The 10,511-nt window shown below is 40.7% G+C and overlaps 1 protein-coding gene across 2 annotated transcripts in view; it reads right to left on the bottom strand.

Annotated features, from left to right (window-relative positions):
• Positions 1-8,084, bottom strand: part of smim14 (small integral membrane protein 14) — a 50,767-nt gene extending 42,683 nt beyond the window's left edge. Inside the window, exon 1 of one of the 2 annotated variants that reach the window (XM_043692824.1) lies at positions 7,578-8,084. The gene's annotated coding sequence lies outside the window, so the exon portion shown is untranslated. The remainder of the gene's footprint in view (positions 1-7,577) is intronic. The other variant, XM_043692823.1, reaches the window with a different exon arrangement.
• Positions 8,085-10,511: the final 2,427 nt, after the last annotated feature.

Here is a 10,511-nt window from a genome sequence, read left to right as displayed (position 1 = left end):
TAAGGGGGGGTAGGTATAGGACAGATGTTAAGGGTAGGTTCTTTACTCAGCGAGTCGTGAGTTCATGGAATGCCCTGCCAGTAGCAGTGGTGGACTCTCCCTCATTATGGGCATTTAAGCGGGCATTGGATAGGCATATGGAGGATAGTGGGCTAGTGTAGGTTAGGTGGGCTTGGATCGGCGCAACATCGAGGGCCGAAGGGCCTGTACTGCGCTGTATTCTTCTATGTTCTATGTTCTAATTATCAAATCAATAAAATAGTTAAAAAACATAGTAAGGCCTACAGTGCAAGTCCAAGGTTTGTAAAATTACATTGCTCATTATTTTGCATATGCATATCATGTAGAGTTTAGTTTTGGATCTGATGAGAGCACATTATAAGGTTTCATAAAAGATCTGGCAGTGAAATTAAACACAAAACATGCTTATATAAAATGGGTTGCTGATTCAATAAGCCAGTTGCAATTTTACTCCCTGCCCAACCCCACAAAGCATTGAATAGGTTGAAATTTCTCCTCTGCTTAGAATGAGGAAACTTTGGGTTCTTTCAAATTTTTGGGGGGTTAGCGGGGGAGGTTGATGTAGAAAGAGCAAAGTGTTAGTCCTATGTATTTCTCAAATATTTCATGCATTATCTACATTCATCATTTGCATGTTAGTCAAAGTAAAACTTTGTTTGATATTTCCTCAACAATGTATCTCATCTCCAACCTCAGGACGAACCATGCTGCATTCAGATAAAAATATGACCATTCACATAAGCCCATCTTAGTTTTATATACTAGTTGATACCCATTAATGAGAAATAATACATATCTTCTTCCCACATTTACGTGACACAACAAATGTTAAGATCAAAATATGCGCACTGTTTTGGGGTCATGTACGCCAAAGGATCAACCAAAACAAAGCTATGAAAGTGTCATGACAGTACTCATTGCTAAAAGGTTTTATAAAAAACATAAAAAATCTTCCACAGTACAAATGCTATTAGTTCTAGTTATACTAAAATTTAGCAGGTTAGTAGGGTAGGAAGAAAACAACCCTGGGAAATTACTTCAGCTTACTGCAGATCATGACATGATCTTCTGAAGTATATGAAAAAAACTGTGATTGGTAAATTTTACAAATTGGTAGGACAACAGGTGGCAAGTTAAACTGTTCAAACACATATTCAAACCCACCAAGCTATGAAAAGCATGGAATGTGTTTTAATTTTGAATGCCAAATTTGAACAAATACAAATTAACTGAGAAGCTGTTAAGAGAAGGGAGCTGTTCTGGTGAGCTGGGCTTCACTTGAAGCATGCTGGGATCAGTGTCCTGGCAAATCAAATAACAAGGACTGTAGAGAGAGTTTTAGACTAATTTGTGATTGGGTAGGAGGTTAAGGCTTAGGAGAAGGGAAATGTATGTTTACACATCAACAGAATATGTCAGAATTACAAGGCAGCTTTTTGGATAATGATACCATGAGTGGAACAAGGGACAAATAACACAAACAAAACAAAAAAGCAGTAAATAGGGTCAAAAGGGGAAATAATCATTAAAAGGGAAAATTAATGGTTCTTTACTTGAATGTACATAGCATTCAGAACAAAAGTAATGAATTAACCACACAGATATTGTTTAAAGGGTATGATCTTACAGCTATACAGAAAGACTGTTATAAGGAGAATAAAACTGGGGACTAAATATTCAAGGATACATGATTTCAAAAGGACAGGCTGGTGGAGTAGCATTATTGGTATGGAAAAAGTACAAAAGCAAGAGATAATCTTGAATCGGAAGACAGACTCCATATGGTCGCAGGAAGGAACAAAAAGGGCAAGACACTGGTATGAGTAGTCTACTGGCCCTGTAACAGCAGTACCTACATGATGGAACAGAGATAAAAGCTGGAGATAATGAGGACATGTAAAAAGGTCTGTACATTAATCATGGGTGACTTTATTCTTTGTGTAGATTGGGATAGACAGATTGACAAAAGAAATTATGAAGAAGAATTTAGACTATTCAGGGCAGTCTCCAAATCAGATTCAACCATGGATCTGGCTTGCTTCTGCATTGAAGGGATTCTATGATTCCCTCAGAAACAGTGACCGTAACATGGTGGAATTTTCAGTTTGAGAAGAATGAACAACTTAGCTAAATTTGAATAAAGGTAATTATAGAGGAATGAGGAGATGGAATATAAAGTGGGGAAATGTGAGGTTATGCATTTTGGCAGAAAATAGTCTCTAACATTAATTTTGATGCTCTGCAACACAATACTGTTCATTGGAATTATGATATTGAATTTCCAGTGTTGGACTGGTGGCAAAGTCAGAAGTCACATGACACCACTTCATCACTTCACCTGACGAAGGGTCAGCATTCCAAAAGCTTGTGATTTCAAATAAACCTGTTGGGCTATAACCTGGTGTTGTAGAACATCTGACATTGGAATGATGATCACTTACGTACATCCACCAATGACAAGTACTTCTACTCCTACCATCTTTTGGCCCCTACCAGATGACAGGTAACCTCTGTGGTATAAGGCTTAAAAGACCTTCAGTTTCATTTAACTCAAAATCAGGATGACTGAAGCTATTGCCTTGATCCTTTCGTTGTAATTTCTAATCCCTTATAACTAATTCTGTTTCCTTCCCTAAACCACTCACTTAGGCTAAACTTAGATGGTTAAGTCTTGGTGCTTGTTTGCCTGAGAAATAGTAACAATCACTGATTACTTCAATCCCATTAATCACCAACAATACTGAATTTTATTCCTAGATTTTGCCTATCTCTGCCTACACTTCAAATACTTCATCTGCTAAAACTTCTGTCTTGTTCTCTGGACTCTATTATTTCCTTGCTGGCCCAACCCTCATAAATGCCCAAAATGTAGCTGCCCAATTCTAATCAGACTCCCCTATGACATCTGTCCATAGCAACACTTTTTAAACTCATTAATGGGATGTAGGTCACTAGCAAGGCCAGCATTTACTGACAACTCACAGTTGCCCTGGAGGAGGAGAGTGAGCTGTCTTCTTGAACTGCTGCAACATGTGGCAAAAACACCGATAAGTGGGGAATTCTGGTATTCTGACCTAGCAACAGTGTAGGATTGGCAATATATTTCAAGTCAGGATGGCATGTCACTTGGAGGTGAGTTTGAAGACTGTGATGTTTCCACATGCATGTAAGCCCTTCCAGTTAGTCATGGGCATGGGAATTGCTGACGAAGTTTTGGTAAATTGCTACACGGCCCCTCGAAGATGGAATACATTAACTATAACGAGAGATTGAATCTTCAGATGCTGGGGAGTTGCCAAACAAGTAACTACATTTTCCAAGATAATGATGAGCTTCTTAGAACATAGAAAAATACAGCGCAGTACAGGCCCTTTGGCCCTCGATGTTGCACCGATCCAAGCACACCTAACCTACACTAGCCCACTATCCTCCATATGCCTATCCAATGGCCGTTTAAATGCCCAGCGGTGGAGAGTCCACCACTGCTACTGGCAGGGCATTCCAAGAACTCACGACTCGCTGAGTAAAGAATCTACCCCTAACATCTGTCCTATATCTACCATCCCTTAATTTAAAGCTATTCCCCCTCGTAATAGCTGACTCCATACGTGGAAAACTGTTCTCATGGTCAACCCTATAAAAACCCCTAATCATCTTGTACACCTCTATCAAGTCACCCCTAAACCTTCTTTTCTCCAATGAAAACAGCCCCAAGTGCCTCAGCCTTTCCGCATACGATCTTCCCACCATACCAGGCAACATCCTGGTAAACCTCCTCTGCACCCGTTCCAGTGCCTCCACATCCTTCCTATAGTATGGAGACCAAAACTGCACATAATACTCCAGATGCGGCCACACCAGAGTCTCATACAACTGCAACATGACCTCAGGACTCTGGAACTCAATTCCTCTACCAATAAAAGCCAGTACGCCATATGCCTTCTTCACCGCACTATTTACCTGGGTGGCAACATTCAAAGATTTGTGTACATGGACACCAAGATCTCTCTGCTCATCCGCACTACCAAGTATCCGACCATTAGCCCAGTACCCCATCTTTTTGTTACTCATACCAAAGTGAATCACCTGACACTTACCCACATTGAAAGTAACTGCACTCCAAGATGTACCTTTACCATCAACTACTACCCCCTGTCTTCCTCCAGCCAGCAAATTCCTAATCCAAACCTCCAACTCACCATCAATGCCATACCTCCGTATTTTTTGCAGTAGCCTACCATGGGGAACCTTATCAAATGCCTTATACATATACACCACATATACAGCTTTACCCTCGTCCACCTCCTTAGTCACCTTCTCAAAGAATTCAATAAGGTTTGTGAGGCACGACCTGCCCTTCACAAAACCATGCTGACTATCCTTGATCACATTATTCCTATCCAGATGTTCATAAATCCTATCCCTTACAATTCTCTCTGAGACTTTGCCCACAACAGAAGTTAGACTCACCAGCCTATAGTTACTAGGGTTATCCCTACTCCCTTTCTTGAAAAAGGGAACCACATTTGCTATCCTCCAGTCTTCTGGCACTATTCCTGTAGACGAGGACATAAAAATCAAAGCCAATGGCTCTGCAATCTCCTCCCTTGCTTCCCAGAGAATCCTAGGATAAATGCCATCAGGCCCAGGGGACTTATCTATTTTCACCCTTTCCAGAATTTCCAACACCTCTTCCCTACATACCTCAAAGCCGTCCATTCTATTAATTGTGACTCAGTATTCACATCGGCAACAATGTCCTGTTCCTGAGTGAATATTGACGAAAAGTATTCATTCAGTGTCTCCTCAATCTCTTCAGCCTCCACACGCAACTTCCCACTACTATCCTTGACTGGACCTATTCCTACCCTAGTCATTCTTTTATTCCTGACTTACCTATATAAAGCCTTTGGGTTTTCCCTAATCCTACCAACTAAGGACTTTTCATGTCCCCTCCTTGCTGCTCTTAGCTCTCTCTTTAGATCCTTCCTTCTTGAGTGTTGTTGGTTCTATACTCATGCAGTTAAATGGAAGGCATTCTATTATAACTTGTGACACTTGATACTGTGGAGATGAGTCACTTATCACAGAATACCTAGCCTTTGAACTACTCTTGAAGTATAGTATTTATATGGCTGAGCCATTCCAAGGACGTTCAGAGATTCAGCAATGGCCACTAAATGTCAAGGGGAGGTGGTCAGGCTTCTTTTACAGAAATGATCATTGTTTGGCACAAACCTTAATTGCCACTTTCAGTGTGACCTAGATGTTTTCTACACCTTGCAGCACGTAGGCATGAACTACTTTATTACCCACGGTATTTGTAAAAGAAACCAAAAGAGAAAATGCTGGAAAATCTCAGCAGGTATGGCAGCATCTGTAAGGAGAGAAACAAGCTGACGTTTCGAGTCTAACTGACCCTTTGTCAAAGCTTTGACAAAGGGTCAGTTAGACTCGAAATGTCAGCTCTTTGCTCTCCTTACAGATGCTGCCAGACCTGCTGAGATTTTCCAGCATTTTCTCTTTTGGTTTCAGATTCCAACATCCGCAGTAATTTGCTTTTATTATTTGTAAAAGAAACTGAACATTCATTTGATTAAAGCATCAGTGAACCTTCTCAATCCTGAATATACATTGGAGGGATGATTGTTGGGAGATATTTGCACCTCAAATAACTCCCTGAGCAATTGGTGCAGCAAAGTTCTTAGTGAGTTAACTGTTTTCCAACAAGCATAACCATGTTCCTTATGTCGATAATGTATTAATTTTAACTGTCACCCTTCAGCTTCAATCCTCTGCATTCCCTATATTCGTTATATAATGTCCTCTTCTGGTCATAACTGTAAGCTTCCCTCATTTAATCTTTGTTTTTGTAGTCTAACATTCCATCAGTTTTCAACTACTTCAGCCCCAATATCTGGAATTCCTTCCTGAATTACACTTTTCTCTACCCATAAAAGGTTTCTCAACTTTTTTTTAGAGCAAGCTTTGGATCGGAGCTTAGTAGCTTTTAGCAATTTCCAATTATCATGTATTTTCAGATATTTAATCTTAGGTCTGATGTGCTTTCTTGGGAACCACATAAGAATTTCTATGAGAGTTATTTAAAGACAGTACTTTGGCCAACTTTTATTCCTCCAGCAACATAACAAAAATTGTCAGGAGACATTGACATAGTGGATACTATCACTGAACAGATGGTCCAGGTTAATGCTCTGGGTTTGTGGGTTCAAACCCTACTATTGCAGATGGGTAAACTTGAATTCAATAAAAATCTGAAATAAAAAGCTAACCTAATGGCAATGATGATTGTCTTAAAAACTTAACAGATCCACTAATGTCATCTAGGGAAGGAAATTTGCTGTCCTTACCTGGTCAATTCTAGAAGGGCTTATGCCCGAAACGTCGATTCTCCTGTTCCTTGGATGCTGCCTGACCTGCTGCGCTTTTCCAGCAACACATTTTCAGCTCTGATCTCCAGCATCTGCAGCCCTCACTTTCTCTCAATTCTATCTGTCAATCACCTTCTGGGTACTCAAGGACGGATAATAAAATGCTGGCTTATCCTGTGACATCCACAATCCATACATGAATTTAAAAAGGATTATCATGGTTATTTGGTCCACCTTATGTTGTGGGAACTTGCATGCAACTCTGCCATTCCTTGCAATTTAGTACCTTCACTTCAAAAGTATTGTGCTTAGTGGCAAACGTTTTGTAATATACCATGGTCATGAAAGGCTCTTTTTTCTGTGAAATGTTCGTGTTTAACTGAACGTTCGGCTCATTTTGTACAAAAAGAATATTTAAAAGAATCAAGTCAACTCAGTGCACTGAAGCTTATCAAAACAGCTGCACAGTATGTAAATTTTAGGGCAGCTATTTATAAACATCTCTCTCCATCGGAAGCAAAATTTGAATAGAAACTGAAGACTTTCACCAGAAGTTTTCAAATGTATTTTTGAAGGTACGTAAGATTTCACTACTTCCTTCCATATTATACCATTGACAATGGTTGATTGAAATTTGAAACACATGATACGGCTGATACATACACAGAATAAACAGTTCGTACTTAAAATAATGATACAAAATGTTGACATTAAATATCAATTTAGACTTCCCCGCATACTGTTGAAATGCGTTGTCTCAACAAACGCCACTCCCCGCAAAGAAAAACATTATGCATTGACAGTCTCCACCAAATTATAACAGAACAGTCGTAGCGTCGGTCCACCGACTTTTATGTCGTAACTTGCGAACTGAGAAATGCACACGACACCTTTTAAAAAAACTTTCACTTTCTTTCAACAAACACTACAGTGTGGACAAGGTAAGTAAGTAAAGGCTTAACGATGAGGAACTAAGGCAGTTGATCAAAAACAAATAAAACTAAACATCAACTTCAATTGCCTAGATGACTTTGCCTAATTACATTCCAGAAATATGATAACTATGCTATTAACAGCAGAAGAACAACACTCCGATCTGAATCACGTTGGGAACCATATAGAGGCGACCCGGGTTTGTTTTGAAAGCTGTTTACAGATACATTCCTTTCACAGAGTTGACCGGTTTCCAGCTCTGCCACGGGATCGCAGTCCCTCCAAAAGAACAGCAACCGCGATTGCTGCAGATGCTGTCGGAATGCTCTGGGCTCACATTCTCTTACCGGCTCACGTTCTCTACCACGACCTGTTTTCCCCCCCACCGTCGGCAGCAATTGTTCCACTGTTTAGATACAATCCCAACAATCGCGTCACCTGGAGGGGGCGGAGCAAAAGCCGGAGCCGGATCTTCCGCCTCTCCATTATGTGTTCGCGCTCGCAGGACATGAGCGGCAGCCATGGTAACGCAGTTGGGGAGCGCCCTTTGGAGAACTTTCTTTGCACGGTCCCAGTGAGAAAGGACCTCGGAGACAGTACTGTTGAAGTTCACTTAAGAATGCAATTAAATTAAATATTAAAAAGTTCTGGAGTTTACAGATAAAAGAACTAAAAGATGAGAGACTTAACAAACAATCTAGGTCTTTTTCAATATATTGTTTCAGTTATATAACACTGTAATCTTTTGCTATAAATTTTGTGTCTTACAATCTTACACTCCACAACCATCTGATGAAGGAGAAGCGCTCGGAAAGCTAGTGCTTCTAAATAAAAAACTTGTTGGACTATAAACCTGGTGTTGTGTGAATTTTAATTCTGTACACCCCAGTCCATCAGCAGCACCTCCAAATCATGACATTGAAACCATCTGTGTAATGCAGAGGTAAAAACAATGACTGCAGAATCCAGCATCTGTGTAATGCAGCCTATCTAACGTGAGCGTAACCTGTTTAAAAACAGAGGCTTAAAATATTTGGAGCGACGTTAACTTGACTTGTAAAAATACAGTAACTTGCAGAGCGGGACTCTACATCCAGCACATCCCAAAGACGCCTGCAGGGGGCGGACTGTAATGTGGTTCGTGGGTAGGACACGTGGCTGGTTTCGGTTGGTCCATGTTCCCGGGGCATGTTGGGAGCAGTGGATGGGGTTTGCTGCGGCTGTGCGGGTCGAGAGGGCGGGGTTGATGACGACACTGGGTGGGGGAGGGGGAAGTGTGGAATGTTGGTGCGTTGGCCGGAAGTTTGTGGATGAGCTGTCGGTCCTTGCAGGGTTGTGAGTTGTCGTCAGTTCCCAGCGTTTTACTTCCTCGATTATTTTGTGTCGCTTGATGCGATGTGGTTGAAGATGCTGGAAACCAGATTCTGGATCAGTGGTGCTGGAAGAGCACAGCAGTTCAGGCAGCATCCGAGGAGCAGTAAAATCAACGTTTCGGGCAAAAGCCCTTCATCAGGAATAAAGGCAGAGAGCCTGAAGGGTTGGAGAGATAAGTTATGTCTCTCTTCCCTACCCTCCCAATGTAAGATGGGTTAGGGTGAGGTAATGTATGTAGTTTTCTTTGGAGGGGGTGGGGAATGAAGAACCTGGAATGGGAATATGCCCACACAGTGGGAACCCGCAGAGCAACGGCGAGAGACCTGAAGGTTCAAACATTCATTGGGTGGAATATGCCATTAGAAGATCAGCGTACAAAAATAGGAACTCGAAACAAAAGCAGAAATTGCTAGAAAAACTTAGCGGGTCTGGCAGCGGAGTGAAAGTAGAGTTAACCTTTTTGTGAATGTATCCCTGAGTGCAAATATTTAATCCGAGGAGGGAAGTTTCCAGCTTTTATCACTTTCTGCATCTATCACCTTCCGACTTGACCTCAGGCGGTGAGAAAGAAGAACTGGGCACGAATTTCTTCAAAGTGTTTTTCCTCAAGTGTGTTTTGAAATTTAAAAGCCAGAAACTTCTGTCTTCGAATTAAATGTTTGCACTCAGGGATACATTCATGAGGTATGTAGAACTTTGATTTTCTCCAGATATTTAAAGAAATGGAATGTTAAAACATAAGAGATTCATGTTTGAAAAGTAAAAACCTCCTGCTTTTATATTAAGCCATCACTTCTCCACCTGATGCTGCCTGGCTTGCTGTATTCTTCCAGTCTTCTGCTTCTCTACCTTGTATTCCAGCGTCTGTGTTTTTGTCTCATCACTGAGTCTACCAATGTCTTCAGTTGTATCAGTACAACCTAAATTAATATCTTCAAACTTGGATGTATGTTCCTTCTGAGTTGTAGATATATCCTGAAAAGCCAACGGCTTCAGTTAGCTCAGTATATTGGCTACTATTTGTCTACTTCAGCAAATCAAGCACTTCATTGCAATTTGCTACCAGGTCCATCCAAGCCAATTGCCAATATCTGTCATAAAGTTGCATCCAATTCCACATACATTGATTTTTGATTTTGATCATTTAGAGTAGTTACAATATTCAGTACCATTGTTGCCTCTACACTGCATACCAACACAAAAGTCCCCAGTGAAGCTATGTACAAATTGGTTTCTTTAAATTGTCTGTATGCTGTTGCCAGAAAAAGGCTGCCCACTTCATTAAGACCATATGACGTGGGAACAAAAGTTGGCTATTCATCCCCATGAGCTTGCTCCACCATTTAATGAGATACAAAAGTGTTCAACTCCACTTTCCTGCCCTTTCTCTATAACCCTTGATGCCCTTGCTGATCCAGTTCAAAATAAATCTATTTCAGCTTTGAACATACTTAATGACCCAGTTCAGTAGTCCTCTGCGGTAAAGAATTCCACAGATTCACAATTGTCAGCAAAGAAATTCCTCATTCTGTCTTAAATTGGCAATCGTTCATTCTGACATTATGCCCTCTGATCCTAGACTCTCCCACAAGGGGAAATGATCTTTCTGCATCTACCCTGTCAAGTTTTTTAAGAATCTTGTATGTTTCAAAAAATCTGCTGATTTTTCTCATTTCAACGAGTACATGCCCAATTACTTAATCACTCTTCAGAAGGCAGTCCCTCCATACTTGATGTCAGCCCAATATTTCTCAGATCTTCCTCCAATACCAGTATATCTTCCCTTGGATA

Source organism: Chiloscyllium plagiosum, chromosome 1 (genome assembly GCF_004010195.1).
Source record: "Chiloscyllium plagiosum isolate BGI_BamShark_2017 chromosome 1, ASM401019v2, whole genome shotgun sequence".
In the NCBI taxonomy this organism is placed as follows: domain Eukaryota; kingdom Metazoa; phylum Chordata; class Chondrichthyes; order Orectolobiformes; family Hemiscylliidae; genus Chiloscyllium; species Chiloscyllium plagiosum.
Note: the sequence above shows the minus strand (reverse complement) of the source record. Positions and strands in the feature narration are given on the sequence as shown.